The following is a 12,242-nucleotide window of genomic DNA, read 5'->3' on the forward strand; positions in this document are numbered from 1 at the left end:
CTTTCACTTTGCATAATCGTGTCTCAGATGAATCGCAACATTAGTGTTGTCTCACGAATATCTGGTTTATTTATTTTTATTTCTGAATGGTATTTCCTTATATGGATATACCACAATTTGTTTAGACATTCGTGTGCTGATGGACATTTGAGTCATTTCCAGTTTTTGCCTTGTTTCTTTAGCAGTGAATTTGTAACAACATCCTTAATATTAGAGATGTTTACATAATATGAGAAAATTACAAAAATATAAATGGTAAGTTCACACACAATAGTTTTTAACTTTATATTTTCTATTGGAGTATAGCCAATTAACAATGTTGTGATGGTTTCAGGTGTACAGCAAAGGAACTCAGCCATATACCTGCTAACTGCTGCTAAGTTGCTTCAGTCGTGTCCAACTCTGTGCGACCCCATAGACGGCAGCCCATCTTTTGTCCCTGGGATTATCCAAGCAAGAACACTGGAGTGGGTTGCCATTTCCTTCTCCAATGCATGAAAGTGAAAAGTGAAAGTGAAGTCACTGAGTCATGTCCAACTCTCAGCGACCCCCATGGACTGCAGTCTACCAGGCTCCTCCGGCCATGGGATTTTCCAGGCAAGAGTACTGGAGTGGGATGCCATTGCCTTCCAGTTTTTGCCTTTTACGAATAAAGCTGATATGAATATCTGTGCATAAGTTTTTATATAGATATGCACTTACTTTTTTCTTGGGTAATTATGGAAAATAGGAGTGGCTGGATCATATGTTAGGAAAATGTGTAACTTTTCTTTAAATAAGCTGCCAGAATGTTTACCAAAGAAGTTGTACCATTTTAGATTTTTCCACCAGCAGGATATGAGAACTCCTGTTATTTCGCATCCTGATCACACTTGGTATGGTCTATCTTAACTTTTAGCTCCACTATTAGAGATGCAGTCATATCCTGCTCTTAATCAGCTGTTGCTACTTACTTGTTTCAGTCGTGTGTGACTCTGTGCAACGCTATAGGCTGCAGCCCGCCAGGCTCCTCTGTCCATGGGGATTCTCCAGGCAAGAATACTGGGGTGGGTTCCCATGTCCTCCTCCAGGGGATCTTCCTGACCCAGGGACTGAACCCAGGTCTCCCGCATTGCAGGCAGATGCTTTACCGTCTGAGCCACCAGGGAAGACCGTGCTTTTAATCTACGTTCCCTAATGACTAACGCTGTCAGATAGTTTTTTGTTGTTCAGTTGCTAAGTCGTGTCTGAGTGTTTGTGACCCCGTGGACTGGCAGCATGCCAGGCTTCCCTGTCCTTCACTGTCTCCCAGAGTTTGCTAAAACTCATGTCCGTTTATCATGTGCTTATTTTCTATTCTTATTTCTTCTTTAGTGAAGTGTCTGTCCTTTATCAGATGTACAATTTTCAAATAGGTTTGCTCACAAAGTGTGTACTCTCTTTTCATTCTTTTAATAATTTCCTTTGAGGAGAAGATGTTTTAATGAAGTCCAATTTGTCAACTTTCCATCTCATGGATCATACTTTTGAGGAAAATCTTAGCCTGACTCAAGTTTTCAAATATTTTCTTCCTTTTTTTCTTCAGAAGTTTCATAGTTTCAGATTTTACACTTAGGTCCATGGGTCCATGATTCATTTTTGAGCTAGTTTTAATATATGGTGAGAGGAATGGATTGAAGTTTTGTTTTCATTTTAACATCCAGTACCATTTATTGAAAAGATAACTAGTTCTCCCTGAATTGTCTTTGCAGCTTTGTCGAAATCATTCCCCCATGTATGTATGAGACCACTGCTGGGCTCTTTATTTGTTAAATTGACTATCTATCTATCGATTATCTATCTATCAATCTATCAAGCTTATCTATCTTGATGCCAGTATCACGCTGTCTGGTGACTGCTTCTTTAATATGACTTGAAATCCAGTACCATTAACTCTCTGATTTTCTTTTACATTTCCAAAGATGTCTTGGCTAGTCTTTGTACTTCAATATGAATTTTACAGCCAGCTTGTCAGATTCCACAAAAAGCATGCCAGAATTTTTATTGCAATTAACTTTCACTTGTCAATTTCCACAAAAAGCTAGCCAGAGTTGCAATTATCTTGAACCTATGGATTAATCTGGAAATAGTTGATTATCGTAACAATACTGAGTATTCTAGTCTTTACTTTCTCTTAATATTTAATATTTTCAAATGCATAGATCTCTCATATCTTTTGTCAGATGTATCTGTAATTATTTCACTCAGTTTGATGCTATGGTAAACTGCATTTCGAAATTTCAGTTGAATAATTTTCCAGTGTGTTTTTTTGAAATTCAATCAGATTTCCCATATAGATGATGATGGAGTTTGAAAGTGAAGGCAGTTTGTTTTCTTTCTTTCAGTATAGAGGGTCTGATTGTACTCTTAGAGTCTCCAGTGTAATGTTAAATAGAAATGATGAAAAGTTGACACACTCATCTTATTCCTGAATTTGGGGGGAATGTACTTGCTCTTTTACCCTTAAGTATGATATCCACCATAGGTTTCTCATGAAGTGAAAGCGACTCAGTCGTGTCCGACTCTTTCCAACCCCATAGGACTCTACAGTCCATGGAATTCTCTAGGCTTCTCATAGATACCCTTTATTAGGCTGAGGATATTGCCTGATATTCTTAGTTTACTGAGAGTAGCTAACCAGAATAGATGTTGAATTTTGTCAAGTATTTTCCTGCTTTTATTAATCTGATAAATTACATTTTTGAAGGTTAAGTCGGCCCTGCATTTTTGAGGTAAATCTCACTTGATCATGATGTACTATATGTTTTATATTTTTTTAGATTTAAATTGCTAAAATCTCATTTAGAGAATTTGCCTCTGTGTTCACAACAGATATTGGTCTTCATTCAGACATTTCCTCAAGTATTTTTGCATGGCTTGCCTCACAGAATAAATTAGGAAGCATTTCTTCTTTTCCATCTTTCTGAAATGATTTGTGTAGGATTTATATAATTACTTCTTTATATGTGGCAGAATTCACTAGTGAAACCATCATAAAATTTTCTTTATGAAGTTTTTAACTAAAATTCAATTTCTCAAATAAATTCAGGTTATCTATTTTTTCTTTGGTGAGTTTTGTAGTTTGTGTTCTACAAGGAATTTGTCCATTTCATGTTGGCTTTCAACATATAGACATGCCGTCTTTAATAACATCCCTTTTAATATCTATACAGCTTCCCCTCATGGCTCAGATGGTAAAGATTCTGCCTGCAATGTGGGAGACCCAGGTTTGATCCCTGGGTTGGGAAGATCTCCTGGAGAAGGGCATAACAACCCACTCCAGTATTCTTGCCTAGAGAATTCCATGGACAGAGGAACCTGGTGGGCTACAGTCCATGGGGTCACAGAGTCGGACACGACTGAGTGACTAACTCTCTCACTCTCTTAATATCTTAATAGGCAGAATATGAAGTCTATATTATTTCATCTCTCTGATTCATAATTTTGGTAAATTGTGTCTTCTATCTTCCTTTCCTTATCAAGCTCTACAGGCTTATTAACTTTATTGATTTTCTCAAAGATCCAATTTAAAGTGTTAATGAATGGGGAGAAATACTGAAGTATGGGAGGGGAATAAAAGAATAACCACTGCTACTGCTAACTGCTAGAATTTCCATTAAACAGAGTCTCATAGACTTGATTTACCTAAAATTAAACTATTATTGGCAGCAAAAAATAAAAACACCTTTTCAAGAAGCCTTGATCTTACCAATAAGAGACAGCTGGGTATAACGGTATAGGCAATGGATTCTGGCACCAGACTGCCTGTATATGTGTCCTGCTCCTGCCTCTTATTAGCAGTTTGGTGGTGGTTAAGTCACTAAGTTGTGTCCAACTCTTATGACCCCATGGACTGCAGCCAGCCAGAGTCCTCTTTCCATGGGATTCTCCAGGCAAGCATACTGGAGTGGCTTGTCATTTCCTTCTCCAGGGGATTTTCCCAACCCAGGAATCGAACCCGGGTCTCCTGCATTGCTGGCAGATTCTTTACCAACTGAATTAAGAGAGAAGACTTATTAGCAGTTTAAGCTTGGGCAAATTATGCCTCAGTTTTCTTATCCATCAAGCATTCAGGCAATAATAATACCTATCCCATGAGATTGTTGTAATGATCAAATATGTTAGTATAGTTCGTATGCATGAAATGATCTGAAAACTTCTGGCACATGACAAGTATTTTGTAAGTGTTAGCCTTTATAATAAGCCAAAGGATCCAGAAATGACCTATTGTATGTAAGCATTTCATATTGCAGAAAAATACAATTTTTTTTCCTTTCTTTCTTTCTTCATTCCTTCCTCTCTCTATCCCCCACCCCTACCCCGCTCCCCTCACCTCTTTCTCTTTCAGCCAAAAAAGTAAACTAAAAGTTCAAAGACATAGCTTGGCCACAAAGGAATATTTACTGTTTGAACAAAACAAATTTAAATACTACAATATACCCATGTCTCTCTTATACACATCTCTAGGAGGTTTATGAGTGTTGTTTACAGTCAGAAATCCTTATATCTAGTGGGATTTTCATTGTTTTAACTGTCTCTCCTAGGCTCACAAAAATAGACTTAATTTCAAATACTATGTCACTATGTTTTCTGTACTTATAAACTACCGACTTGTTTCTCACAGTCAATATTTCAAAATCCATACTGTATTTCCAAGATTGTTTCTCCATCCAAGAAGGCATCATGCTTCAAAATCCAAGCTTCATTTCTTGGCTTTGACAATGTGTTTCTCTGACTAAAATCTTTTTACACAGATGAGAAAAACATGAGACTGCCAAACGTGATATGCCCACAGTGAAAATGAAAGTGAAGTCACTCAGTCGTGTCTGACTCTTTGAAACCCCATGGACTGTTGCCTACCAGGTTCCTCCATGGGATTCTCCAGGCAAGAGTACTGGAGTGGGTTGCCACTTCCTTCTCCAGGGAATCTTCCCAACCCAGGGATCGAACCCAGGTCTCCTGCATTCCAGGCAGACACTTTAACCTCTGAGCTACCAGGGAAACCCAATAGATGGACTCTTCCTTTCACAAGGCAAAACTTATTGGATTCAAATATTTCATACAGCAAATGTCCTTTTATAAATCATTAATGGTTGCCAGGAGAAGTATCAATAACCTCAGATAAGCAAATGACACCACCCTTATGGCAGGAAGTGAAGAACTAAAGAGCCTCTTGAAAGTGAAAGAGGAGAGTGAAAAAGTTGGCTTAAAGCTCAACATTCAGAAAACTAAGATCATGGCATCTAGTCCCATTGCTTCATGGCAAATAGATGGGGAAACAGCGGCTGACTTTATTTTTCTGGGCTCTAAAATCAATGCAGAGGGTGATTGCAGCCATGAAATTAAAAGGTGCTTACTTCTTAGAAGGAAAGTTATGACCAACCTAGACAGCATATTAAAAAGCAGAGACATTACTATGTCAACAAAGTAGTCTAGTCAAGGCTATGGTTTTTCCTGTGTGGATGTGAGTGTTGGACTATAAAGAAAGCTGAGCACTGAAGAATTGATGGTTTGGGAACTGTGGTGTTGGAGAAGACTCTTGAGAGTCCCTTGGACTGCAAGGAGATCCAACCAGTCCATTCTAAAGGAGATCAGCCCTTGGATTTCTTTGGAAGGAATGATGCTGAAGCTGAAACTCCAGTACTTTGGCTACCTCATGCGAAGAGTTGACTCATTGGAAAAGACTCTGATGCTGGGAGGGATTGAGGCAGGAGGAAAAGGGGACGACAGAGGATAAGATGGCTGGATGGCATCACCAACTCGATAGACATGAGTTTGAGTGAACTCCGGGAGATGGTGATGGACAGGGAGGCCTGGCGTGCTGCAGTTCATGGGGTCTCAAAGAGCTGGACATGACTGAGCAACTGAACTGAATGAATGGAAACAAAAAGAATATCAAATAAGATAGTGGTGAATTATTAGCAATGTTTTGGTATTTTTGCAGCTGTCTGAATAATAGATGTCAGGCAAGACAAATAATAGATCTGCACTTCTGAATCCCAAGAAGCACAACACTCTAATCCTTTAAGGCCCCAGCTTATATTGTAGAATATCATACACATTGGACTCTGGCCCTGCTCAGCAAAAGCAGAGTTGTACAACACACCAACAAATTATTAAAACTTTTTTTCATGAGTTATTCTTACTGATTTATGTTTAAAGATATTCAATAAGAGTGTAAATAAAATACTCAAATGTTAGAGACCTCTCTCAACAATAACTTTTGTGTTTATTGATCCCCAGAATTAAAGTGAACCATTCAATATGACCAGGAATTTGGAAATCTGAAAGGGAATATGGAAGTACTTTCACTTACTGAAAGGAAGTATCCTTGTTCTTACTTGATTGTTGACACCTAAATCTATCCATACTGTAAGACAGGAGGTCTACAGTGCAATCTCCCTGAGGAAAGAAAATAAAAACAAATAAGTTTATTCATACTAAAGTGTGAATGACTATACTGATCATAACATTTCTTTATGATCTAGGGAAAGGGAAGCAGCCTCTATGAGCTTCCATTACCCATATACCACTGCCCCTCCTGAAATATAGCTATCATTTCCCCCGTTTGTTCTTAAACAAAAAGGCTATAATTTTTTTTTTCAGCTAGACATGTATCTCTTTTCCATGTACACAATGGCTGAATTTTGTTTCCTGAAACTCAAGTCTAACATCTAGTTGTCTTAAGGCAAATACTTTGAAGATATGGTTCTCTCCCTACTATGTGAGAGTTTTTACTTCTAGATGTCACTATTTGAAGAAGTAAAGACAAAATAGAGATTTCTTACTGTTGGGGTGAGTCCTCAGAATTGGAGGTGCATTCAGCCTAGGTGATTTGCTTAAACTCTCACCAAACATACCTAAAATCTTTTCCCATCTCACCTGAAGATAACCTTTCTTCTCTCTTTATTTCCAAGGCTCAGAACTCAAAACACACCTGCTCTACCCCAAACCTCAATAATATATTCTTTTCCAGAACTATGTATGAGTTGTTATTTGTCTCTCTCATCTAAAAGTGTTTCCTCTGTAGCTGTCTCATCTTCACGCTAAGGTACTAAAACCCAAGGTCTGGTGGTATACCTTCATCATTTGCAGGTCTCCAGACAGCTTTTCATTCATTTGTTAGTGAATATGCATTGACCATTGTCCTTTGCTAGGTACTAGGGTAAGCGCAAATAATCAAAAATGTTATAAGGTACCCTCTCTCTTTACCAGGGGCTCACAGTCAAATAACAGATCTTATGATGAAGAAGGTAAGCACATACGAAGTATCAAGTTCTGCGCTAAGTGCTAGGAAGTTGATCGTGAACATAAGAGATGAAATCTCTATTGTCCTGCCTGGAGTTTATATTCTAGTGAAAAGCTTTACAATACAAATTATACAGTCCATTTAAAAGTATTACATTCTATGGGGGAAAAATTAGGAAGAGGAATAGGAGAAATCAGAGGAGCACAAACTTAAATAAGGCCTGGGAAGAATCTCATTGAGCTGATGACATTAGAGCAGATATCTAAAGGGAGAGCAAGCTAAGGGGATCTGCAGGAGAATAGGGCTCTGGGAAGAGGAAACAATGAGTGTAAAGTCTCTGAGGCAGAAGCATGGTTAGTGCATTTGATGAGTAACAAGGAAGTTGCAGTTGAATCAGAGTGAGCAAAGGAAGAGAACAGTTCATGTATAGCTTTCAGTCTTTATAAGTGACTTTAGACTCTATAAGTGACCTTATAAGTGACTCTAGACTAAACCCCAGTGGGGCTTCACTGGGCTTCTCTGGTGATTTAGATGATAAAGAATTTGCCTGCCAATGCAGGAGACCTTGTTTGATCCCTGGTTCAATCCCTGGTTCGATCCCCAAGAGGTCAAGAAGATCCCCTGGAGAAGGGAATGGTTACCCACTCCACTATTCTTGCCTGGAGAATTCCATGGGCAGAGGAACGTGACAGTCCATGGGGTTGCAAAGAGTCAGACATTACTAAGCAACTAACAGACACTCTTTCAGAAGAGAAGAGGAGCAAGTTTTGTTCTTATCTTTGAAAGGCTCATTCACCAGAGGAGCTGAATAGAGACTATAAAGCAAGAGAAAAAGGAGAGATTGTTTAGGAGATTATTGCAGCCATCCAGGTACGGATGGGTAAATGCTGGTGCTTGACTGATAGAAATGGAGGTAGTGAAAAATGGTTGAATTCTGGATGTATTTCACAGGTGGGATCAATATGATCTCAACATGATATAGGTGGGTGTGGAACGTGAGATGAAGAGTGAAGGATGACTCTGTTTGGCCTGAGTTAGTAGAAAGATATCTCTGTTTACTGAGATGAGGAAATTTGCAAACACAGCATTTTGCATGGGGATGGGTAAAGTTCAGTAGCTCAGTTTTGGAATTTTCACTCATCTTAGTGGAAATGTCAGGTAGGCAACTGGACAAGTAAGACTGAGTTCAGGGGAGAGGTCTGTGCTGAAGAGATATGTTTAGAAGTGGTTGGCATTTGAGTGGAATTTAAGAAATGAGTCTTGATGATATCAGCACAGGAATGGGTATACACAGAACAGAGAAAGAGTTGTCCAACTCCAGGGGCTGCCTTATCTCTGGATATATACTGCATCTCATATGTCTTCAATCTCTTGCAAACTAATATTTTTGTGAAAGAAAACAAAAGTAAACTATTGGAAGGAGAAAATTTAATTAAAAATAAAGACAGATAAAATCAAACAACATTTTTATTAGATTCAGCAAATATAAGACTCCATTTCAATAATCTAATCAGAAAAAAATACAACAGAGAAAAGACAACCAAAACGATGCATCACATTGAAATTATGCATATTGATGATTAATAAGAACACTGCACTTATAACTGTTTATTGTTTTATAATTTTATCAAAACAAAACTTTAATGAAATTGTGATTCTTTACTTTCAAAGTCTCTACATACATTTTGAACATACACTCTCGATATCTATATATAATTTTTTTAAGTGATCAATGAGCTTGCTTCTTGCAGTTAATATATCTACTCTAGGTTGGGTTGATGACAGCAGTAGTCATTGAGGGCAATGAACATCTGAAATGTTGCCATGTTTTGTTTCAATATCACTCATGACAGAAGAGGCAGGCTAAAGAGAACAGAAGAAGAAATTTGAAAGCAAGGTCTGCAGGCTCAGAATATTCATTTTTTACTTTTATCCAAAATGAAACAAAAGAAGTCATATTTCTTTCCAATATTCATCTTCAGTCCTTCAAAAGTAGTTTCAACAATTTATCTGATAATGTTATAGTTGATCTAAACTATCTTTCAATGAAAAAAATGGATTTAAATGTTATGTACTTTTCAGTTGACAAATGACACTTAAAATACCACACTTGGTAACATGGTCTGGTTATATATGCCTGGTATCCAGCTCCTATAGGTGTGACTCATCACATGAGTTAAAGATGCCCAAACTGTACCTGCTTAGACTGTGAACAGTGAGAAGAGTCCAACAACTGCAGATACAGAGGCAGTAACACTGTCACAATGCTCTACAGGCTTTTAGGTGTGATCTCTTAATCTCTGTTCTTATTTCTTTGTGAACTAGTAACTGTTGATAGACCAGCACTGTCCACATTATGATCACGATACAGAATAGCAGGGCACCGCACAATTCCAGGAATACCAAGTATGTATTAATAGACACCACTATGAATGCACCCTCTGGTGTCAATTCTTTCTAAGAACACTGGGAGATTACAACTTTTGGAGTTCTGGTTGCTGAGAACTCTGAAACAGAAGGATAAATGGAATGAGTCAAACCAAGAGATTATGGTATCCTGGAAGGCAAGTAGTCCCCTAGGTCAAATACTGCTAGTAAATAAAGTAGGATGAGGCCCAAGAAATGATCTATAGGATTTGCAGCTTGGTCACTAATGACCTAATGGGGAGATGTACAGGATGATTAGGAAGGTCAGAAAAGGTTACCACCCAGTAGACTTCATTCTTCCAGAGGAGTAATTTCTGAGTTCTAAGAGTTATATGAACCTTCATTATTTTGACAATAGGAGCATAAAAATCTGCCCAGGAGGAGGCAACATCATATACAAGATTGTAAAGTCCCACAACAGAGAAGACCTACTCAAGTCCAAGACTATGCTAATCACCAGGCACAGACCTCACTCTCTTACTGTCTGAAGCAGTCTGGGTCCCTGATGCTAAGTGTTACCGACTCTGTGTGCCCTGTTTTGGTGATATTCTTAATCAGGGCCTGTGGGAGTTTAGTCTTCCCATTGAGTCCATCATGGAGCTTGGCACCTAGCATATATCTCATTTATATTGCCTTCCATGACAATAAAATCATATGAGTGTTGTTTTGGTTTTAATGCTGAAGAACAAGGTAACTGCTTATTTGAAAGGAAATTAATTGGGAGAATCCCTCTGTGATATAAAATGACCCCAGAGTATCAAGTTATCTTAATCCCAGTGCTCTGTCCCTTCCTGTTGAACTATTCCCCCAGCCACTGCGTAAATACCATGGTCTCGTCTCACTGTTGCCTTACCCCTTAAAAATCTCTAGTTGCTGCTGCTGCTGTATTAAAAGACAAATCAGGAAAATGTTTCACTGTTTGAGTCAGATTCCCCAGCTCCTCAGAAACACAGTGAAGGTGTTTTCAGAGGAGACAGTGCTCAAGGCTGCTGGCTTCCAGGATCTACCTCCAAGATGGGTTCCAAACAACTGTGTGTAACATGGAAACATATACATCACCATATGTAAAATAGACAATCAATGGAAATTTGCTGTATGACTCGGTGAACTCAAATTGGGGCTCTGTAACAACATGAGGGGATGAGAAGGGAGATGGGAGAGAGGTACAAGAAGGAGGGGACGTAGGTATACCTATGGCTGATTTATATTGTTGGCTCAGAAGGTAAAGCATCTACCTGCAATGCAGGAGACCTGAGTTCAATCCCTTGGTCAGGAAGATCCTCTGGAGAAGGAAATGGCAACCTACTCCAGTACTCTTGCCTGGAAAATCCCATGGATGGAGGAGCCTGGTGGGCTACAGTCCATGGGGTCACAAAGGGTTGGACACGACTGAGCGAGCAACTTCACTTTTGGCAGAAACCAAGACAATACTGTAAAACAATTATCCTTCAATCAAAAATAAGGAAATTTAATTATTTTAAAAAGCTTTAAAAAAAAAAAAACAAGCTAACACACAACTATGGGGTCTTTTGTTACTTCCCACCCGTGAATCAGGATGTCTGCCTTGTCAGGACTCAAAGAGCATTACAATATTTCCTCAAGACTCACCATCCATTTCCTTTCTTCTTTTATCTCAGCATGAGGGAAATGTAAGATAATTTTGGAAATTAAAAAAGTTGAAATTGAGGGTTTCAAGAGGGTGCAATGTACAAGTGCTTACTGGCCTTGGACATGACTTCAGGAGAGATCAGCAGGAGCTGCCATGCAGAGTCATGTGGTCCAGCTCTGGTCTTCTCCTCTCTCCACCTGGGAAAGGTGTGGGCTGGACCCGAAGGTCCCGTGCAGCATGGGCAGTGGTGATGCCTCATTTCTGTCCTTTCTGTAATTATTTGTGGGATTGTGGGCTCGATTATCTTGACATTTAAGTGCTGAGTAATTTTCTCAAAATATGCACACTCTCTGTAGGATGAAGGCAGTTTTGTGTCGTGTTCCAGACAGCAGTGCAAATGAGGTAACAAAGCGTATTGGGGCCTGGACTAGGTCAGGGCGGGGAGGCTTTTGAGGCCCCAGAATGGGGGACACATGTACACCCACGGCTGATTCAGGTCAATGTATGGCAAAAACCACTACAATATTGAAAAGTAATAAGCCTGCAATTAAAATAAATTAATCATTTTTTTTTAAAAGCCCTTTTGAAAAATTCCAGTATTTTGTGGATCCCAAAGTGAAGCACAAAAATTTAAGATCATTCACTGGTTGAACCTGAAGTGGGAATTAAAAACAGAGTTATGAGAGGGAGGAAGGGAGGGGGCTGGCCAGGGAACTTTGTGGGAAGGTCTACCACTGCCTTGTGTGAAGGGGAAGAAGAAAATGCAGGTCTCTGCTCTGGATACTAATGCTTAAACACAAACACACCTTGTTTGACTCTTGACTATAAAAATCTAGTGAAATGTTTATCAGTTCAGTTCAGACACTCAGTCATGTCTGACTCTTTTTGACCCATGGACTGCAGCACACCAGGCCTCCCTGTCCATCACCAACTCCCAAA

The 12,242-nt window shown here is 39.0% G+C and overlaps 1 non-coding gene across 1 annotated transcript; it reads right to left on the reverse strand.

The window, feature by feature from the left end:
• Positions 1–4,947: 4,947 nt before the first annotated feature.
• TRNAS-GGA (transfer RNA serine (anticodon GGA)) lies at positions 4,948–5,019 on the reverse strand. Its single transcript has one exon. It is a non-coding gene; the product is annotated as a tRNA-Ser (tRNA).
• Positions 5,020–12,242: the final 7,223 nt, after the last annotated feature.

This window comes from Ovis aries, chromosome 3 (genome assembly GCF_016772045.2).
Source record: "Ovis aries strain OAR_USU_Benz2616 breed Rambouillet chromosome 3, ARS-UI_Ramb_v3.0, whole genome shotgun sequence".
Taxonomy (NCBI): domain Eukaryota; kingdom Metazoa; phylum Chordata; class Mammalia; order Artiodactyla; family Bovidae; genus Ovis; species Ovis aries.